The sequence below is a fragment of the Accipiter gentilis genome, chromosome 10 (assembly GCF_929443795.1).
Source record: "Accipiter gentilis chromosome 10, bAccGen1.1, whole genome shotgun sequence".
NCBI classification, from domain to species: domain Eukaryota; kingdom Metazoa; phylum Chordata; class Aves; order Accipitriformes; family Accipitridae; genus Astur; species Astur gentilis.
Window position 1 is genome coordinate 4290895 of NC_064889.1, and position 16290 is coordinate 4307184.

At 56.2% G+C, this 16290-nt stretch overlaps 1 protein-coding gene across 2 annotated transcripts in view; it reads left to right on the plus strand.

Annotated features, from left to right (window-relative positions):
- Positions 1–789: 789 nt before the first annotated feature.
- LINGO1 (leucine rich repeat and Ig domain containing 1) overlaps positions 790–16290 on the plus strand; it is a 166209-nt gene continuing 150708 nt past the window's right edge. The window contains exons 1-2 of one of the 2 annotated variants that reach the window (XM_049811463.1): positions 790–1017; positions 15750–15922. The gene's annotated coding sequence lies outside the window, so the exon portion shown is untranslated. Of the gene's footprint in view, positions 1018–15749; positions 15923–16290 lie in introns of those variants that run through there. The other variant, XM_049811467.1, reaches the window with a different exon arrangement.

The following is a 16290-nucleotide window of genomic DNA, read 5'->3' on the forward strand; positions in this document are numbered from 1 at the left end:
GAGAGGGGCTTCCTCCATGGGCTGCCAGGTCCTGCAAAGCTGGTAGCTTGGGCCGGTAATCTCCAGGCAGAGTTTTTAGCATGGTTGCTGAATGCACCAAGGACCGAGGAAAGCTACGGCTTCCCTCAGACCCCGCTGAGATGTCACACGGATAAAATCTTCATCGGAAAGTCCACCACCCCCCCCCCCCCCAGCACGGCTCAGGCTGCCGGCGGTGTTGTGCGCCTGGGGACACCTTGGCCTAGTGCCCCCCCGACTGCAGCCGCACTGGGGTTCACTGGGAAGGTGGGGGGGCAGTGGATAACCTGCCTTGACCACAGCCAGCTCGTGTCTCCCCAGGAACTTTTCCCTGCACCGGGGCGGGGGGGCTGCGGCTGAGCCCCGACAACTCGACGCACCGATGGCTGCAAAGGCAGCGAAGCTGCCTTTGCAGCCATCGGTGCGTCGAGTTGTCGGGGCTCAGCCAAACCAAATACTTAGCACCCAGGGACCCCAAGAGAGGCCGGGGGGGGGGGGGGGGGGACGGGGACGGAGGATGAACACCCCCCCCCCCCTTTTTCAACCAGCCCCGCCCCGGGCTGCCTAGACGAGCTCTCTCTCTTTAAAGCAATCCCGGCCGCGATTTGTCACCGGAGGGGAACGGGGAGGAGGGAGCGGGAAGCGAAGGGGGGGTGGGAAAAGAGGAAGGGGGGGGGGGGGAACGGGGCTCGATACGGCGGCGGCTGCTGCGGCGAGCGGAGCCTTGAGCCGCGTTCGGCGGAGGCTTGGAGGTGGGAGAGGGGGCGGGGGGGGGGGGGGACACCCGGTAACACCCGTAAATCCCCGGGGTATGCCCCCGCCGCCCCGCCGCCGGATCCGGGGTGTGGGAAAACGGGTGAAGAAAAGCGGGGAGCCGAAAAGAGAGCGGCGGGGAGCGGGGCGAAGGAGCCCGGCCGAGCCCCGAACGGCGAAGGATGCGCCGAGCTCCGCGGAGCCGAAGCCAGCCGCAACGCGGAGCGTCTCGCCCGGTCCCCGCAGGTAAAAGAGCGGCGGGGGGGGGGGGGGGGGGGGGGGGGGGGGGCGAGCGGGGCTGGGGAGGGGGTAGCCACGGGTGGCAACCTGCCACCTGTCCCTGCCTCCCCGGGGGGGGGGGACCTGCGGCTTGTCGGGGAGTCGCTCAGCAAAGTGGTACCCGGCTCCCAAGCAAAGGGGTTGGGGTGAGGGAAGGGGGTGTCCCCCCACCCACCACCACCACCCACTACCACCCCTCCGGTGCGAAGGGCTGATTTGGGGTAGGTAGGGAAACTGGGGGTCACCGGGCTCTCGGCCCCGCCGCCGGAGGCCCAAGCCGGAGCGACGGCAGATGCTCAACGCCAACCTCAAAACCGCCGCGATCGAAGCTCGGCTTTGAGGTTCGATGCATCCAGTAACCTCAGGCAGCGAGCGCGGGAGACGGGCAGAGCTTGGCGTGGGGCTGCCTGCTGCCGGCAGGCCGGCTGCTTGCCCGCCTTGCCGCCCGCTCCCCGAAACCGGCCAACTTTGGGCCGAGTCTGGGGCGCCTGGCACCCGGCGCTACTGGTAGAGCGGTGCGTGCCATGGGAGCCGGTCCCTGCCTTGGGCAGCTTGGGCTAGAGCTAGAGGAGATGAGAAGGGCACCTGGACCATCGTGGCCGGACCTCTAGGGACCAACGACTCGATGACGGAGGATACCCCCAGGTTTAGAAACGAGGGGGGTTCGATTCGATCCCAGACATTTAGATTTCCAGCTCTTCGTTCATCAGATGATCTGCCCTGCTAGGGAAGCTGCCTGCAAGCCTCTCGCATCTCGCTCGGCTTCCCCCGCCAAATTAGGGCAAAATGCAAAGCTGTCCCACAGCCGCCCCGACCATGTCTCCGTTGAGAAACTGAGTCTCGTCTCGTGTTCCTCGACTTGTACAGGAGCAACCCACCGCAACAGCAGCCGGAGGGCCCCAGGGCTCTCCTTTTATCTGCTGCACTGCTAACAGAGGAGAGAGAAGGGTTTAATTATCCTCGAGTGTCAGTTCAAGATAAATCTGCTGGGACGCAGCTCTTGGCAGGTGTGAAATAACAGGACGTTTTCATGCATGGGAGGCTGAGCTGAGAACAGTTCAGTGGTTTAATTGGCGGGTCCTAGGAAGGGTTCGTATCAGGGTACAGAAAATGGGACGGTGCAGGCTCCAGCAGTGATCCTGGTGCTACAGCTGTGGCAAAGGGAAGACGGATGCTGAAGGCTAAGAACTTTCCCCGGTGTGTTGCGTTGGGGGCTTGGTACAGAGCGGGTGCTCTGGGCTGCTAGCGCAACCTCAAGTCGATGCCGTTCTCTGAGGGGCTGATGCTTTTCCAGCATCGCTTCATTTCTGCTCATCTTTTCAGTCGGTTCCCAAGGGAGTCCTTGCGGGGCCGTCAGGAGACGTGCCCTGTTTTATGGGGTATCCGGGGAGCCGAGAATGAGGGAATTACCTCCAGAACCAGGGCACTCCGGAGCTGTCTTCTAGGCGTGTAAGGTGGGATGGCCTCAGGGTTTATCAAACAGCTTCTCCTCCTTCCTCCTGCCAAAATCTCTGAAACGCTTTACAGGAGCTCTCAAGATAAGCATTCGAAGAGTTTCGGTTCTCCGACTCCGGGGGGAAAAGCCTCTTCCCTCTCCAAACGGCTGCGGCAGGGGAGCTCGGCGCCCACGGGGATGTCCCCGCCCTGCCAGGGCTGCGGAGCTGGGATGTATGGAGCATCTGTCTCCTCGCCTCCCGTCCTGCCTGTGCCATGCTCGTTGGCCCCTGGAGCTGGATTGGGATCAGCGGGCAGAAGCTCCCCCATACAGCCCTCCAGCTGTGGCGTCCCACTGGGGCCGTATCACCACCACAAAACGAGGCCTCTCTGCGGCCGGACCCTATAATGTGTTGGTCTGGGACACACCAGTGGGAGGAAGAAGGACGTCATATTTTATTTTATTGTTCATCCAGATGTGCTGAGCTCTTCGGCGTCCTCGTTCCTTAGCCTTCCCGGGGGGGGGTGTGTGTGGGGCAGATGTTTTAAAGAAATGGTGCGCCCCATCCCTGCTGGCTCGTTGGAGGGGATGTGGATATGAGGAGCCGGTGCCGCTGCTTTTCTGGGTGAACCTGTGGTGTTGTGCTGTTGTAGTGATGTTCCTTGTTTTAGGGTCCAAGATAATGACTATCATTTCAGGGTCCAAGATAATGACTTAGCTGTACTTCACTTCAGTGCTGAGTAGAACAAGCCAGCCCTCGTGCAGCTCCCACCAGCATGGAACAGCAGCTGGCGTTGGAGGTCTGGGCTTGGTCCTGTACTGACCAAGAGTCAGCTTATAAATCCGTACTGACCACCATCGGTTCTGGCTCCTCTTGCTAATCGCTGGCGTCTGTTGCTGACACTGTAAGGAGACGTTCAGTAAATGTCCTTGTAAGACGGTGAGTTTTGTAGATGCGCAGATACGGTGTTTTCAGGAAGACCCGGTTATTAGACGTCATCTCAGTGCCATCCCCTTTCCATTGCGCTCAGTGAATGCTGCTGTTTGCTCGCAGCCGTTCTCCGGTCCTGCCAGAGTCGCATCTCTCCTTTGCAAATTTGCATTAGTGAAACTTGTAGGTTGTTGTTTGGGTGCAAACCTTGTCGATGCTCCTGGTGCTGACCAGTGTGGCCTGCATGGTACTGGTCCTGATGCAGGACAGCCGGGTATCTGGCCAGGGGTGGCTTGGCTGAGGAGAGCTCTGAGAAGAGGCTTTCCATTCCTTGCTGTAGTTAGCTGTCCACGAGTCTCTGACAAAGGCATTTTGGAGGTGTGACTGAGGAGCAGAGACTCTTCTGCACTTCTCCTTGGAGGCCACGCTGCCGTGAGATGGGCTGGACCAAGTGAGAGCAGAACCCTCGCTCATTTCAACTGCAACAAGCTTTTGATGCTACCTGTGACAGGAGCATATTTAGACTTGATGTATATCCCCCGCCTTGACTTTGGGCTTTGGATCAAGGCGTAAGAGCTGTTGATGCACGCACACGCAATAAAGGGGGAAAAAAAAGAAAATAATTAAAACCACAATCCTCAAAACGTTTGCAAATCCAAGAGCTTATCCTCACCCCGGGTAGGCAAAATTAACCAAGGGTAGGATCAGTAAATCACAGAATCAGCCACTTTCATCATCAAACATAAGGCGGCTGGGAGCTCAGCCGGCAAAAAGCAACGTAACCACACCGAGTCTTTGCGGGGACGCTCAGGATCTGGCGCCACGGGTATTTTCTTTGATACCATTGCAGTGAGTGGCTTGGGAACCGGCAGGGCTCCCAGCTGTACATGGCCAGGATTTGGCCTCAGATGGGTGTGATTGAGAAAAAAAGACTGCCTGAGGTACCAAGGGCACCCGCTGAAGGAACCTCTTGCCAGGGGCGGTAGGAGGGACAGTGGCTGATTCAGGACCAAATGGGGTGAGCTAACGCAAGCCCCCACCTTTGCCAAAGGGGTCCGATAACTTCTCCCACCTCGGCACTTCAGTTTTTGGTTGAACTCCCACACTTTCAGCCCAGGGAGGAGATTTAAACCGTCTCCCTGCAAAGCTGAGAACATCCCATAGGGAGATCAGCACATCAATGCCAACAGTAATAACCGTAAAGGGGCCGGTTGTCCAGCATCCCGTCGCTTTAGCCGCTCTCCTACCTCAACTTGAGAGCAAAGCCCATCTCCAGCGAGGCTGGTCTCTGCAGCTAAGCAGCGGCCATCACCTCTCGGTACTGGGGAGGGAGCAGCGGGGAAGCGGAGCGGAGCCGTACGGCGAGGTGGGAAGAGACCAGGCTGGTCTGGTGTATCAACATCGGTGGTCCACGACACCTCGAGGCAGCCTCTCCGCCACAGCTGACCGTATGTGGGGTGCAGGTTGGCAGCGGTGGGGAGAAGACAGGCTGGCATGTGGCCTTCGAATTTGTCCTTCTGCCGTGCTGAGAGCAAACTCAGAGCAGGCAGAATTAGGGCAGGTGGCATCTCCCTAACCTGCGCTTGTGTTGAGCGAGGCTGGTGCGTACTCTGCAGGCAGCGGCGAGTAGGAAGAGAACAGCACAGGTCTCATTAAAATCGGCAGGGGCTCAGAAACCCAGTGCACGGGGAGGGAGCATTGCAAGCACCTGAAGGGGTTTTTTTTGGGTGTGTTTGGATCTGGGATGTTGGCCGGAGTAGCGGCAGCTCCCGAGTACCCCAGTGGTGTCGGAGGCAGGGGTCAGGCCGGTCCATCTGGAGTTTCATGGCATTATCTCTTAAACGCCTTTAACTGCAATAGGATGGCCTGACTGATTGGATTGTGCTCTGTAATTAATTAGCTGGGTGCACTGTCTGGGAAGCAGCTACAGTGGGAAGAGAGGGGGGAATCTGCCGGTGAGAGCCGTTAAGCTTCAAATGGGCATTTCTCATTAAACCGTCCTCGTGCAGCATTACTCACTGGGCGCAGGGGGTTAGTTCCAGCGCCCTGGCCCTTTTCCAGGCCAGTAATTGCATTTTTTGCTGCCTGACCGTTCCCCCCGGAGCCTGGCGTGCTGCACCCCACTCCCTCCGTGGGAGCCATCAACCTGCTCGGCCTCGGGGACCTGCTGGGAGGAGACGGCGGGTCCAGGCCAGGGCGTATATGGGGGTGGTGAGGGGGTACCCCCGCTCCTCAGGAAACCCTTGCCGGGGTGACAGACCCGGCAAGGGGTGTAGGATTGTGCAGCCCGAGCTGCCCTGCAGGTTGCCTTCCCGCGCCGGCGATGGCTCCCGTGTGTTAGAGGCTCCCAGGCACGGCCAGCACGAGCCCTGCCGCTCTTCCCTCCTTTGCCAGGGCCCGTGGGCTGCTCCCCTCTCTGTCTGCCTTGCATTTGCTTGGCTCCTTTGTCTGCTTTTAGCATCCATTTGTATCTTTAAACAGAAAGCATCCCTCTTAGGTTAATTGTTTTGGTTTGGTTTGTTTTTTTTTTTTTTTTTTTCTTTTTCCTTCCCCTTGGTGTTTACTGTGGGGATTAATAAGGAACTGCAGTGTAAGGGAAATCTGCAATGGCTCCTTGTTTATTGTTTAATTTAGGAAAACGCTGCTGGCCTGGGTTGGGCTCAGCCTGCCTTGTGCTGGGCCAGGGGCAGGGGCGAGGAGAGGAGGGCAAGGCGAGCATCTGCGTGCCCAAGGGGACGGGCTGGCGGCCACGGGGCAGTGCTCCGATGAAAACCCTGCCTTGACCCTGCAGACCCTGCTCCCCAGCTGCCGCTCTGTCCCATGGCGATTTGCCCCCCCCCCCCCCCCGCTGTGGTGGGAACAGGGTTGTCCCCTGCTAGCCCTGGGCAGGGGTCAGCTCCTGGGCGATGGCACCCAGGGCGTTTTTGGCTCTTCTCGTGGTGCTGGACCCGACTGATTCGCCCGGCGTCCGTGGCTCCGTCTTCGGTTCCCCGGTTCCTCTGGCGCCCGTTTGGAAAGCGGCGAGCTGGGGGTGTTCTCTGCTAGCAGGTGCGTCTGTGCGCTTGTGAAATTTCAAGCTGGCGTGTGACGGGGAAGCCGATGTTCTGCCCGCAGGTGCCCGCTGGCATCAAAGCGGTCCCTCTGCCTGTTTTGCCTGTGTTTGGCTTTCCCCTCCCGCAAGCGTTGGGAGGTTTTGCTGTGCAACCGGGGAGAGCTGCCCGTGAGCACCCCTTATCAAGCAGCCTGCCCCATGTTGGGGGGCTCTGGGATTTGGTTATCCTGGGCTGCCGAGGGCCAGGGGCTCCCCGATGGTGTAAGGAGGCTGGGGTGGAGGAGGGCGGTGTAAAAATCTGGAGGATCAGCATCGCTGCCAAGCTGGAGAAGAGTTGTAGTGCCCTCTGCACCGAAGGCTGATAAATCTTGGAGGAAAAAACAAAGAAAAACCAACGAGGAAAGGCATGTGCCAGCTCATCTTAACCCACAAAGGAAAACCACGTCATTTAAAAAAGAAAAGCTTTTAAAAATAGATTATTATTTTTTTTAGCAGAGAATGCCGCTCAGGAGAGTCAACGAGCTCTGCTTGAAGAGTTGGGAAACAAAATGCTGCAGGAGCTGTGAAACGAAACCTCTCAGTTTCAAACTCTCCAAGTGTCAGGTGTGGCTCCTCAAGCTCTGTGTTTTTCCAGCTGGCTGTGCCAGATCCAGCCTGGTTGTGCGATGGTTGCTGGCTGCGTGATGGTTGCTGGCTGCTCCCAGCTGCTGCCGCTTGCTGGAAAGAGGGAATTTGCCATCTTGGTGAAGGCGAGAAGCCGTGACTCGGATCTGTGTTACATCTTGCCTTGGTTTCCCACTTGCCAGCGGGGCTGAAGGGCAGGTGGTGAGCCCTGTAGAGCATCCCTGATTTATTTATTTATTTTTTAATTGGCTAAGGAGCCCTCTCATTTGCTTCGGCTCTGACTAATGAGGCGCATCTCACTTTGACAACGTGTCACAAACAATAAATTTCTCAGGAGCTGCTGGGCTGCAGGGATGCCCTCGTGCTCCCTCCTGGGCTCGCTCTCCTCCGTGTCACCTTGTGCCACTGGCTCTTGCCCCAGCCCGGTCCTTGAGCATCCTCCCAGAGAGGGAGAGGAGGGTCGGGATGAAGAGGTCTGGGTGTGAAAGCAGCTATCCCCGTGGGCTGGCCTTGAGGCTGGGGATTCGGGGGCTTCCTATGTTGTTTGCCCGGGCTGGGAATTTGAAAGAAGAAATCACCAAGGACCCAGATGAACAGTAGTTTAGTAGCTGTGGTCTCTGCTGTGTTTATCCCAAAGATCTCTGCTGTGGCTCAGAGTGTGAGCACCGTGCCAGGCCCCAGCTAATCTCACTGCGGGCTCGGGCTGGCTGGTGGTGAACCAGCATGCAAGGGAAGATCCTGTGGAAGACTTTTTTTTCCCATTAAAAATGAGTTTTTTATTGAAAGATTTTGCAGAAATGTGTCTCCTTAAGTGAGGAGAGAAGGGCATGGTCTCCAGTAGGAAAATCTAGGTGGGTCCATGAGTTTTCAAGGCATTCGCCATGGGAAGGCAATTCTGGATTTATCAGAAGTGCGTGCCCCGGTCACTCCAGGGGGATGCAATGACTAAATTCTCCTTCCCTCCCCGTCCTGCCGTGGTCAGGCCATGGGATGCAGCAACAGGGGCTGGAGCAGCCATCCTGGGATCCTTGCTCTGGAGGGTGGCAGCTCTGTGTGTGGTAGGAGCGTATGGTATAGGTATCGTATGATGCTCATATAGGCAAGGAGAAGGGTGGTGAGCGAGTTGGGGGCTGGCAGCCGGGGGCAGAGATGCTCAGACGCATCTGACCCTGAAGGAAGGGGTTGAATGCTGCTTTGTTCGAGGGTGCGGACACCTTTGTGCTGTTTGTCACCTCTTGCTGGCTGACACTAACCTTCACTCTGCCAGTGTCGTTAAGGGACTGCTCAGGGTTTCTAATCATTGACGGGAAGCACCAACTATTAACACTGCTCCTCTTTGTATTCTTGATGGATTCTCTTTAAGCATTGCTCTTAGTGGCTCTCCACTGTTAGCTTTTGTTTTCTCCTCAATAGCTTGTCTAATAAACGCCATTATCTTGGGCACAAATCTACTTCATGTCTCAATTCCACTTGGCGAGAGTTGGTAATAACAGCGGAACAGCATCCTTTGAAAAGGGGCTCTGTCACCAGCAGCTGCGGATGCCACTTCTCCGCTTCCCGCACCTGTCCCCGGAGCAGATAAAGACAAGGGGACGATGCGTGGCTAGAAAGCGAAAGGGGCATCCGCCTGATAAATTGGATGTCTAAGCAGTGCCGGCAGCAGTCAGTGCAGTGGCTCCAGGGATCGGGGCAGCTCGGCCCCTGCCACCTCGGTAATTAGAGAAGATGTGCTTATGGCCTGGGATCCTTCCTAATTCCAGCAGATTAGAGGGGGAAAACGGTGGCGAAGGGTGGCGGCTTGTCAGGGAAGGAGACCAGAAGTATTTCTTATAGCTTGAAGGAGCTTCTCATCGATGGCGAAATAAAGCTGTTGCCTCCCAGTCTAAATCTGGTCCTGGAAAGGCTTTAACTGGTAGGTGCTGGGGCGCTTACCGGGTTTTGGGTCAGCCTGCAGGTCTATAAATGGAAGTATTAAGGCAGCTCCGTACTTCATCTGAGGGCAGCATGTTCCCAAGGGTGTTTAAGCCCACCGAGACCTGACCCTGATGCCGGCACTGCAGCAGCTCTTGCTTGTTACTGTCCTTCCTGCGGAAGCAGCTGAAGTGGAGGGCAAATGGTGTTTTATTTAGGGCGAGCCCTATTTCTGCTGGGCCAGGCAGAGCTCGGCCGCTGCGTTGTCAGAGCTTCCCGAGGAGGATTTCCCAGGCTCAGGGGGAAGGGGACTATCAGTGGGAGTGCGCTGCCCAGGCTCCTCTTCTGAGATCTCTGTTGTCCCATTGCTGGCATGTCTGGCTGCCTCTAGGATCCATCCCCTCCCTGAGTTATAAATATTTTATCCTCTCGGTACCTACTGCATCAAATAATTTTTTTAAAAGGCATTTTCTTTTTCTATTTTTTTTTTTTTTTCCCCTTACTCGGTTCTTGCGTTTTAAAACACACACACCATGTGTGCAGCACTCAGACGTGCTCTCGGCTTCCCCCCCCCCAAATGTAATTGCTTTAAAACTGCAGATAGTTGGCGAAAGCAATTTTCTCTACATTATGGAAGGCTCCAGCTCCTCTCATCCTTCACGCAGGTTGCTCTCCCCCAGTCCTGCGTTCTCTCTGCTGCCGTGCGATGCTCATCACCTCGGCTTGCGGTACCTCTGCTTTCTGGGATAATGCTCTTGCTTTTCCAGGGCTGTGGGAAGAGGCTCAAGCGGGCACGTGGTGAGGGATCTCTCTATGGGGGATAACTACCTTCTATTTCAGCTTCTGCTGAGTGAGGGTGATGCTCACTGGCACCAAAGCCCTTCCCTTGGCCATGCTGCTAGCAGGGTGCCTGCTGATGCCACGTTTCCCCAGCTGGCTGGGTACCTGTGCCAGGCACGTGCTCGTCTCGGTTTTGCAGCTCCGCTGCCCGCGTGTTTAACATGCTCTTCCTGTGTGCAGGACATGCTGGGCTTTCAAAAGCGTTAATGATGGAAAATAAATTGGAATCTGAGAGAAATAATCTTTAGGCGTTCTCTGTAGGCCTTGTCTTGCCTCGCCTTCCTCAGCCATGTCGAAGGCTGCGGCTGGAGGGGAATATAAATAAGGAGGAGCCCCGGGTCCCTCTGATCTGTTGCGATGCCTCTCGCTCAGTGGATCGTGCCACAGGGAGCCTGCCTGCTTGCTGGTGCCGATAAACCCGAGGGGGTCCGGATTGTCCCCAAGACCACCGCCCTCGCAAGTGTCAGGGGGCTGGTAGGTGACGGGTGCAGGATGCTGCCTGCCCGAAGCTCAGTTTGACCGCAAAAGGAACGAAATCTGCTGTGTGTCTGAAAGCCAAGGGCTTTGGCAGGAGGGGACTCGGCCGCGTGGAGGAGTGTCTGCCCCTCCGTCGCTGATGGTGCCCACCTGAAATGTGACTTCCCACACCTGGGTAATTAACGGTACAGCAGGTTGTTCGGAAGGGAAGACGGTAAAGGAAATCCTACCAAGTTCTCGGTGCTGACGTTTTCACGGCAGCATTTGGAGGTTCCCTCTCTTCCTTTCCCTGTGCTTGCTGTGCTGGAGGGAGGATGCTGGTCACCCTTGGGATGCCCTTGCCGAGGCCAGCAGGGTCTCTGGAAGCACCCAAATGTCTTGGTTGGGCACCCTCCCGGCAGGACAGGGTGCAGTGGCTTTGTCAGCATCAAAACTTTTTGTCCTTGGAGGAGAGCCAATGTGCCAGAAAACCTGCTCATTTCTCCTGCCCCTGATCCTGCAAAATGAACATGGATCTGCCACGGATGATGAGTCCGCAGAGAGTCACGCCGGCCTCCGGCGAGAGGCTGCTAAGGCGCCATTGCCTATCTTAGCCTGGCCCCTGGGCTGCACTTGGACGCAAACCAGCCTTGTAATGAAAGCTTTTCCTATGTCTGTTTGTTTTCTGAGCATCAGTTTAATGTCTGGAAAATCCTGTTGCAGCGGAGCCCGGAGCCCTTCAAAGATGCCTGGGGAGAGGACGGATGCTCTGTAGGGACCCCGCGTATGCCAGGCAGGGAAAACAAGCCAGCCGGTCTCTGCAGTCAGCTGCCTGATCGGGGGCTGGACGTCGTGCCTGCAGCGGGAAAGGCTGAGGTCTGGTGGCTCTGGAGGTTGTGTTGCCGAATGTGTTTTCACTCGAAGTTTGGGCAGAAATTGTAGGGTTTTGGCCATTCTAGCGCTTGGCTTTTCGTGTGTTCGCACTGAGGGTGGGTTGTCTCCTTTCTCCTTTTAAATGGAGAGAAACCCAGATGCCTCCAGCTTGAAAAACCTACTGAACTGAGAATTCCTGCCCTTTTCCAAGGGGTTGGGCTTGGTGTGGTGAGGGGAATACCGCGGTTTTCTCCCACAACACGGGTGCCCATCGCTGGGAGAGCCTGGTGGGGTACGTACCGTGTCCTCCCAGCCTCAGACCTTTGGAGATGCCTAGATGAGGAGCTCAGGGTTCAGGCGGGGAGGATTCACGGGTCTGAAACCTGCTGCACTCCTCACGTTGGCGTGTTGAGTGGTGCTTGTACATCCCTCCCTTTGGGGGCTGGATGGGGCTGGTGGCTTTCAGCTCCCACCGAAGCTGGGGTCAGGGCCGTCTGGCTGCTCCAAGCTGTACCTCCCCCCCAAACAGGACTTCTTGCAGCGGTATCCTCCCAGTCACATAGTTATGTGCTGTCTTAATGGTGTCAAGCTCTGAATAAGCTCGGGCAATTTGCTTTATAAAGCAACGCACTAAATATGTCAACACTCAGTGCATGTTTTTAATATAATATTTCAGATTGTTTTGAAAGAAGCCAAGATCCTTCTTTCCCTCTTCATTAGGAACATTTTATGTGAAAGAGATGAACAATAGAGTTTGCCAGAGAAAAAGCTTTCCCAAGTATTTGTTGCTGCTGAGAAATCAGCTGCTTTTTACAAAAAAAGACCTTCTCAATTCATAACTATCAGGGCAATTAAGCTGTGGATAGGCTGCCAAGGAAGGTTGTAGGGTTGGCTTTGCTGGAGATGTTGAAGGCCAGGCTTGACTGTAGCCATTGGGCACACTTTAGGCACAGTGAATCCCTGTTCTCCAAGGGGGAATGGACTAAATGACCCACCAGCAGCTCGCGGCCACCTCGCAGTTTCAGAAATACGGTCTGAGCTGCTCTGGCACTTCCAGGCTGGGGGCTGAGTGGGTTTGTGAATCTTGCATTGTTTCAGCCCAGATATGGTGGCTTTGGCTTTTACCTTGGTTCTCAGCAGGACCAGGTTCTGTCCTAGTCTCCAGCTGGGAGACTTGGTCTCCTGCCATGGATTGGGTAAGACCTTCTGCCTGGCTGGTTACAACGCTCTGTTCTGGCTGATGCTACTCAAAAGAAAAAAAAAAAAAATCCTACTGCAATACTTTCATCAGAGAAACTGGGTTCCTGTCTCTTCCTCCAGAGAGTTTCTTTTTCATCACGAGTTGGAGGAAACTTTCAGGGAACTCAGAACTTTCCTTTTCAACAAGGACAAACCGGGGGAGATGGTGGGACGGAGCTGTTCCCTGAAGCCCCTGGCTCTCCAGCCATCAGGCCTCCTCAGCCATGGCCTCATGGGGGTCATCTGAGATGATTTCCTTATGAAATGGAGGGCAGCCAAGCGCCTGGAGCCTTCCCATCACAGAAAAGCCTGTCTGAGAACCAGGGAGCCCCAGCCTCATTAGCTGGGGCGGGTGGCACCGGGGCAGCGGACCCTGGAGAGGGATTTGGGTGAGGAGGAGGGTGCATGGATGTGCTGGCATGCGGGCTCACCAGGATGTCCTGGCTCAGTGTAGGGCAGGAGGGGACAGACGACGTGGATCTGAGGTGAGACCTGGCATGTTGTCTGTATGCTTGCTGCAAGATGCTGCTGGGGGATTAGGGGAGGCCCGGTGAGAAGTTCTCTGGGGATGCTGCTGCTCCGCTGTAGCACCATCCCCTCCTGCACCCAGGACAGGCAGGGTTTGTTTTTTCTTCACCTCCTGATAATCCTGCTGCTCAAATATTCTTCCTGCAGATCTATTTTTTTTTTTTTAACGCTCCTAAATGGAGTGTTTAAGCTTATTCTTTTCTTTTCTGTGAAAGAGGCAGTAAATCCTTTATCCTGCCTGGCTATTTCTGTGCACGTATTTTCTCATTGTGCTCCAGCTTGTCGGCTGTGTCAAAGCCTGGAAACCTTGGCCTCTGTTGGACTCCAGACTTGGATTTCTCTGTATTTAACAACACAGGCTCCCTTGGACTAACAGTTCTTTTCTCTCCCCTTCGTGTCTTTTTTTTTTTCCCCAAAAAAAATACCTAGTTAAAAAACAGTCCTGACAAAAGGGAGCGAGTGGAGAGGTAATGGTCTGTCAGGTTCATCCCCAGCACAGCCTGGCAGCACCGGCGAGGAGCCAAAGCTGGGGTGTCCTCCTGCCCCCCGTGCCTCCAGGGTACCAGGGCTGCCGTGGGGAAGGAGACACCCCCCCCCCCCCCCCGCTGCCCCCGCCCTGGGCAAAAGAGCTTTCTAGAGATTAGGTTGGGATTGGGGGTGCCTAATGCTTGGGCAGTGGATCCGGCGAACACAAAGGCAGGATTTCGGCGTGCGGGGGGGATTAGCCGGGGGGAGGCGGATGGCTGTGTGTCAGCTCCGGCTGCGGTGCCCGCTGCTGGGAGCGAGCGTGGGGTGTCTCCCTGGTGGGGGGGCTGGGATCTGCTGGAGGGACAGCCAGCTTGCCATCCCCAGGGCTGGAGAGCAGAAGACCAGGCTGCGGTGCTGGTGGCCACAGGTGGGACTTGGGACGGTGGCACGTGTGCTCCGACCCGCTCCGTGCCCCCCGCGGTGGTGGCAGCAGCCTCAGGTGGTCAGTGCCCCCCCCCAGTTCTCCAGGTCCAGCTCCACTAGTTTTGTTTTGCAGCCACGCTGGCGCTTGGTGAATGCCACGGCAGCTTGCCACGCCGGGCAGTGCCGGTGTTTGTGCGAGAACAAAAGAATAAACAATGGAAACTGTGATTAATTAGCACAGCTAATTAGCAGAGTGCTCGGCCTGTGCTGGAGCTTGCTAAGGTGCCAAGATCAGCGGCAAAGCCGGGGGCGGGGGGGAAAGACTCTGGTGGGAATCTCTTTGGGGAGTGAGCTGGGGGAGTGGGGAAGGGGAAAGGGTGCTTTCCCACCACCCCTTTGCAACATGCTCGCGCAGGGAGCTGGGATTGGGGAAATCGCCATCCGTGTACCCCGAAGGTGCTGCTGACATGCAGCTATCGCCATCCCCGGCAGCATCCTTCCATTCCCTGGTGCTGCCTTCGCTGACAGATCACTTGCCTTGGCCACAATCGGCATCAAGATCTGGGTGTTAGACCCCCCCTGTGCTCCAGTGCTGCAGGTGTTAATCACCGAGCCCTCATTAGGGTCGGTGGAGTTGTCTTCCCTGTGGGATAGGGGATCGTCCTCACTCGCTTTCTTGCTCTTTGCTCTCCGTTTGCAAATTAGCGCAAGGACCACGATCAGCAAACAAATTTGCAGCAAGCGCATGGCGGGCTCGGAGATTTGGAAGAATCCTTGGCAAATATTTGCCAGCCTCCGCCGCAAACCTTGCGAATACTTTCTATGACCGAGAGATGCTGAGCGTAACTGGCAACTTGGGATAGGATGTCAGACCTCAGGTTGGGGATGGCTGCTAAAAAAATACCCGAGCTAACAGCATTTGCTTCCATCCCTCCTCCTCCTCCCTGCCCTCTCACTGTGCAGCGTGGGGATATCTTAAGATGGGATACACTTGACTGCAGCCCTTGCAGGATCACATCATTCCCATTAAAAGGTGGCTGCGGCTAAATGCCATTTGCTCAGCAAGGTCTAAAGCGGTGCCCTTCGGAGTAATTGGTAGACACGGCTCCTTTTCTGAGGATGGGAGAGTCTATTTTTTAAGGCGCCATCACTCTATTATTAATTTGTTAAACATTGACTGCTCAAAACTGTTTGAGACGCAAAAAAGGATGTAAGGTCTGCCTTGGGGACCTCGCTGCTAAATAAATGTATTAAATCAAACCCGTGCTGGAGAGGGTAGTGCTGCAGGCGAAGGTGAAGCTGGTTAGAGGAGGAGTGAAGGTGCCACCTCCTCCATTGGGAAAGGGTCTCGCTTCTCTTTCAGCACCGAAGTCGCGAGGAGGGCTCGCAGATCAGCAGGTCAAGGACCTTCTCTTAGTATTTCGGAGGTGGCAGTGGGACCCCTTGACTTGGGAGCAGCGGAGAGAGCTCCCCAGGCCCTGTGAGACCCCCAGCTGGGCCCGTTGAGCTGGGGGGGGTCCTTCCCTTGCATCTTCTTGGCTGTGTGCCTCAGTGCGGGCAGGGGGGCTGCTGGCCCAGGCAAGCTCGTGCTTTCTCTCCCTCCCCACCAGTGATGCTGGAAGCACAGTAACACCCACTGGGAACTGCACCCAAATATCACCCTACACCTGGCAGGAGCCCCTCAAGCGGTGCTGGACCTCTTCAAGTATTCACATCTGCTTAGTGTCCAGAACTAAGCAGGTCCCCCCCCCTACTCCTCTTGTTTCCTTGATGATGGGGAGGGGGGGAAATAAGGGCAATACAGAAAAACAAATATCAATATTTACAGTTCTTTCAAGTCAAACTTGCTGTGGGATTGGGTTTGCTCGGTGGGTGATGAGGTTCCCGCTCTGACGTCTCCTGTGCCTTCTTACCCGCAGCCCCCTGCGCCTGGGAGCCATGAGCTGCCCTCAGCACCCGCAGAGCCACCGGAGCAGCCCCCCGGCCGCAGCCCCCCGGCCCTGCTAGGCTTCCCCGCTCCCCCAGGAAGGTGCCCGTCGCCGGCAAGGAGAACCGGCTGCACCCGCGCCCAGCCTCTCCTATCCCTCCCAAGGTAAGGACCACATCCTTTCTGTCTGTGAAAATCAAGGCGTTTGCAAACGCAAGCGAAAGCTGGCTTATTTCTTGGGTCGTTGCATCTCCTGCCTTGCCCGGGTGGGCACCGTTCCCTCAGCTTGCTGGGAGGGCGAGGCGTTGGGTTCAGGGATGAGAAATGCCCTTGTCTTGCAATTAAAAGGTGATTTTGAAGGTGGGGTAGCTCCCGATGTAACCCTGTTGCTTGCAGACCTTATCCCATCTGTGAATTTGGTCGTAGTTTCAGAAGGCAGGCTGGGCTGCTGCAAGGAGCCGGGCTTGGGTGGGACGGGTGCCTTGCGACTGCCTCTGCTTCCCTGATGTACTTCTGAGGATAATTGTCTGTCA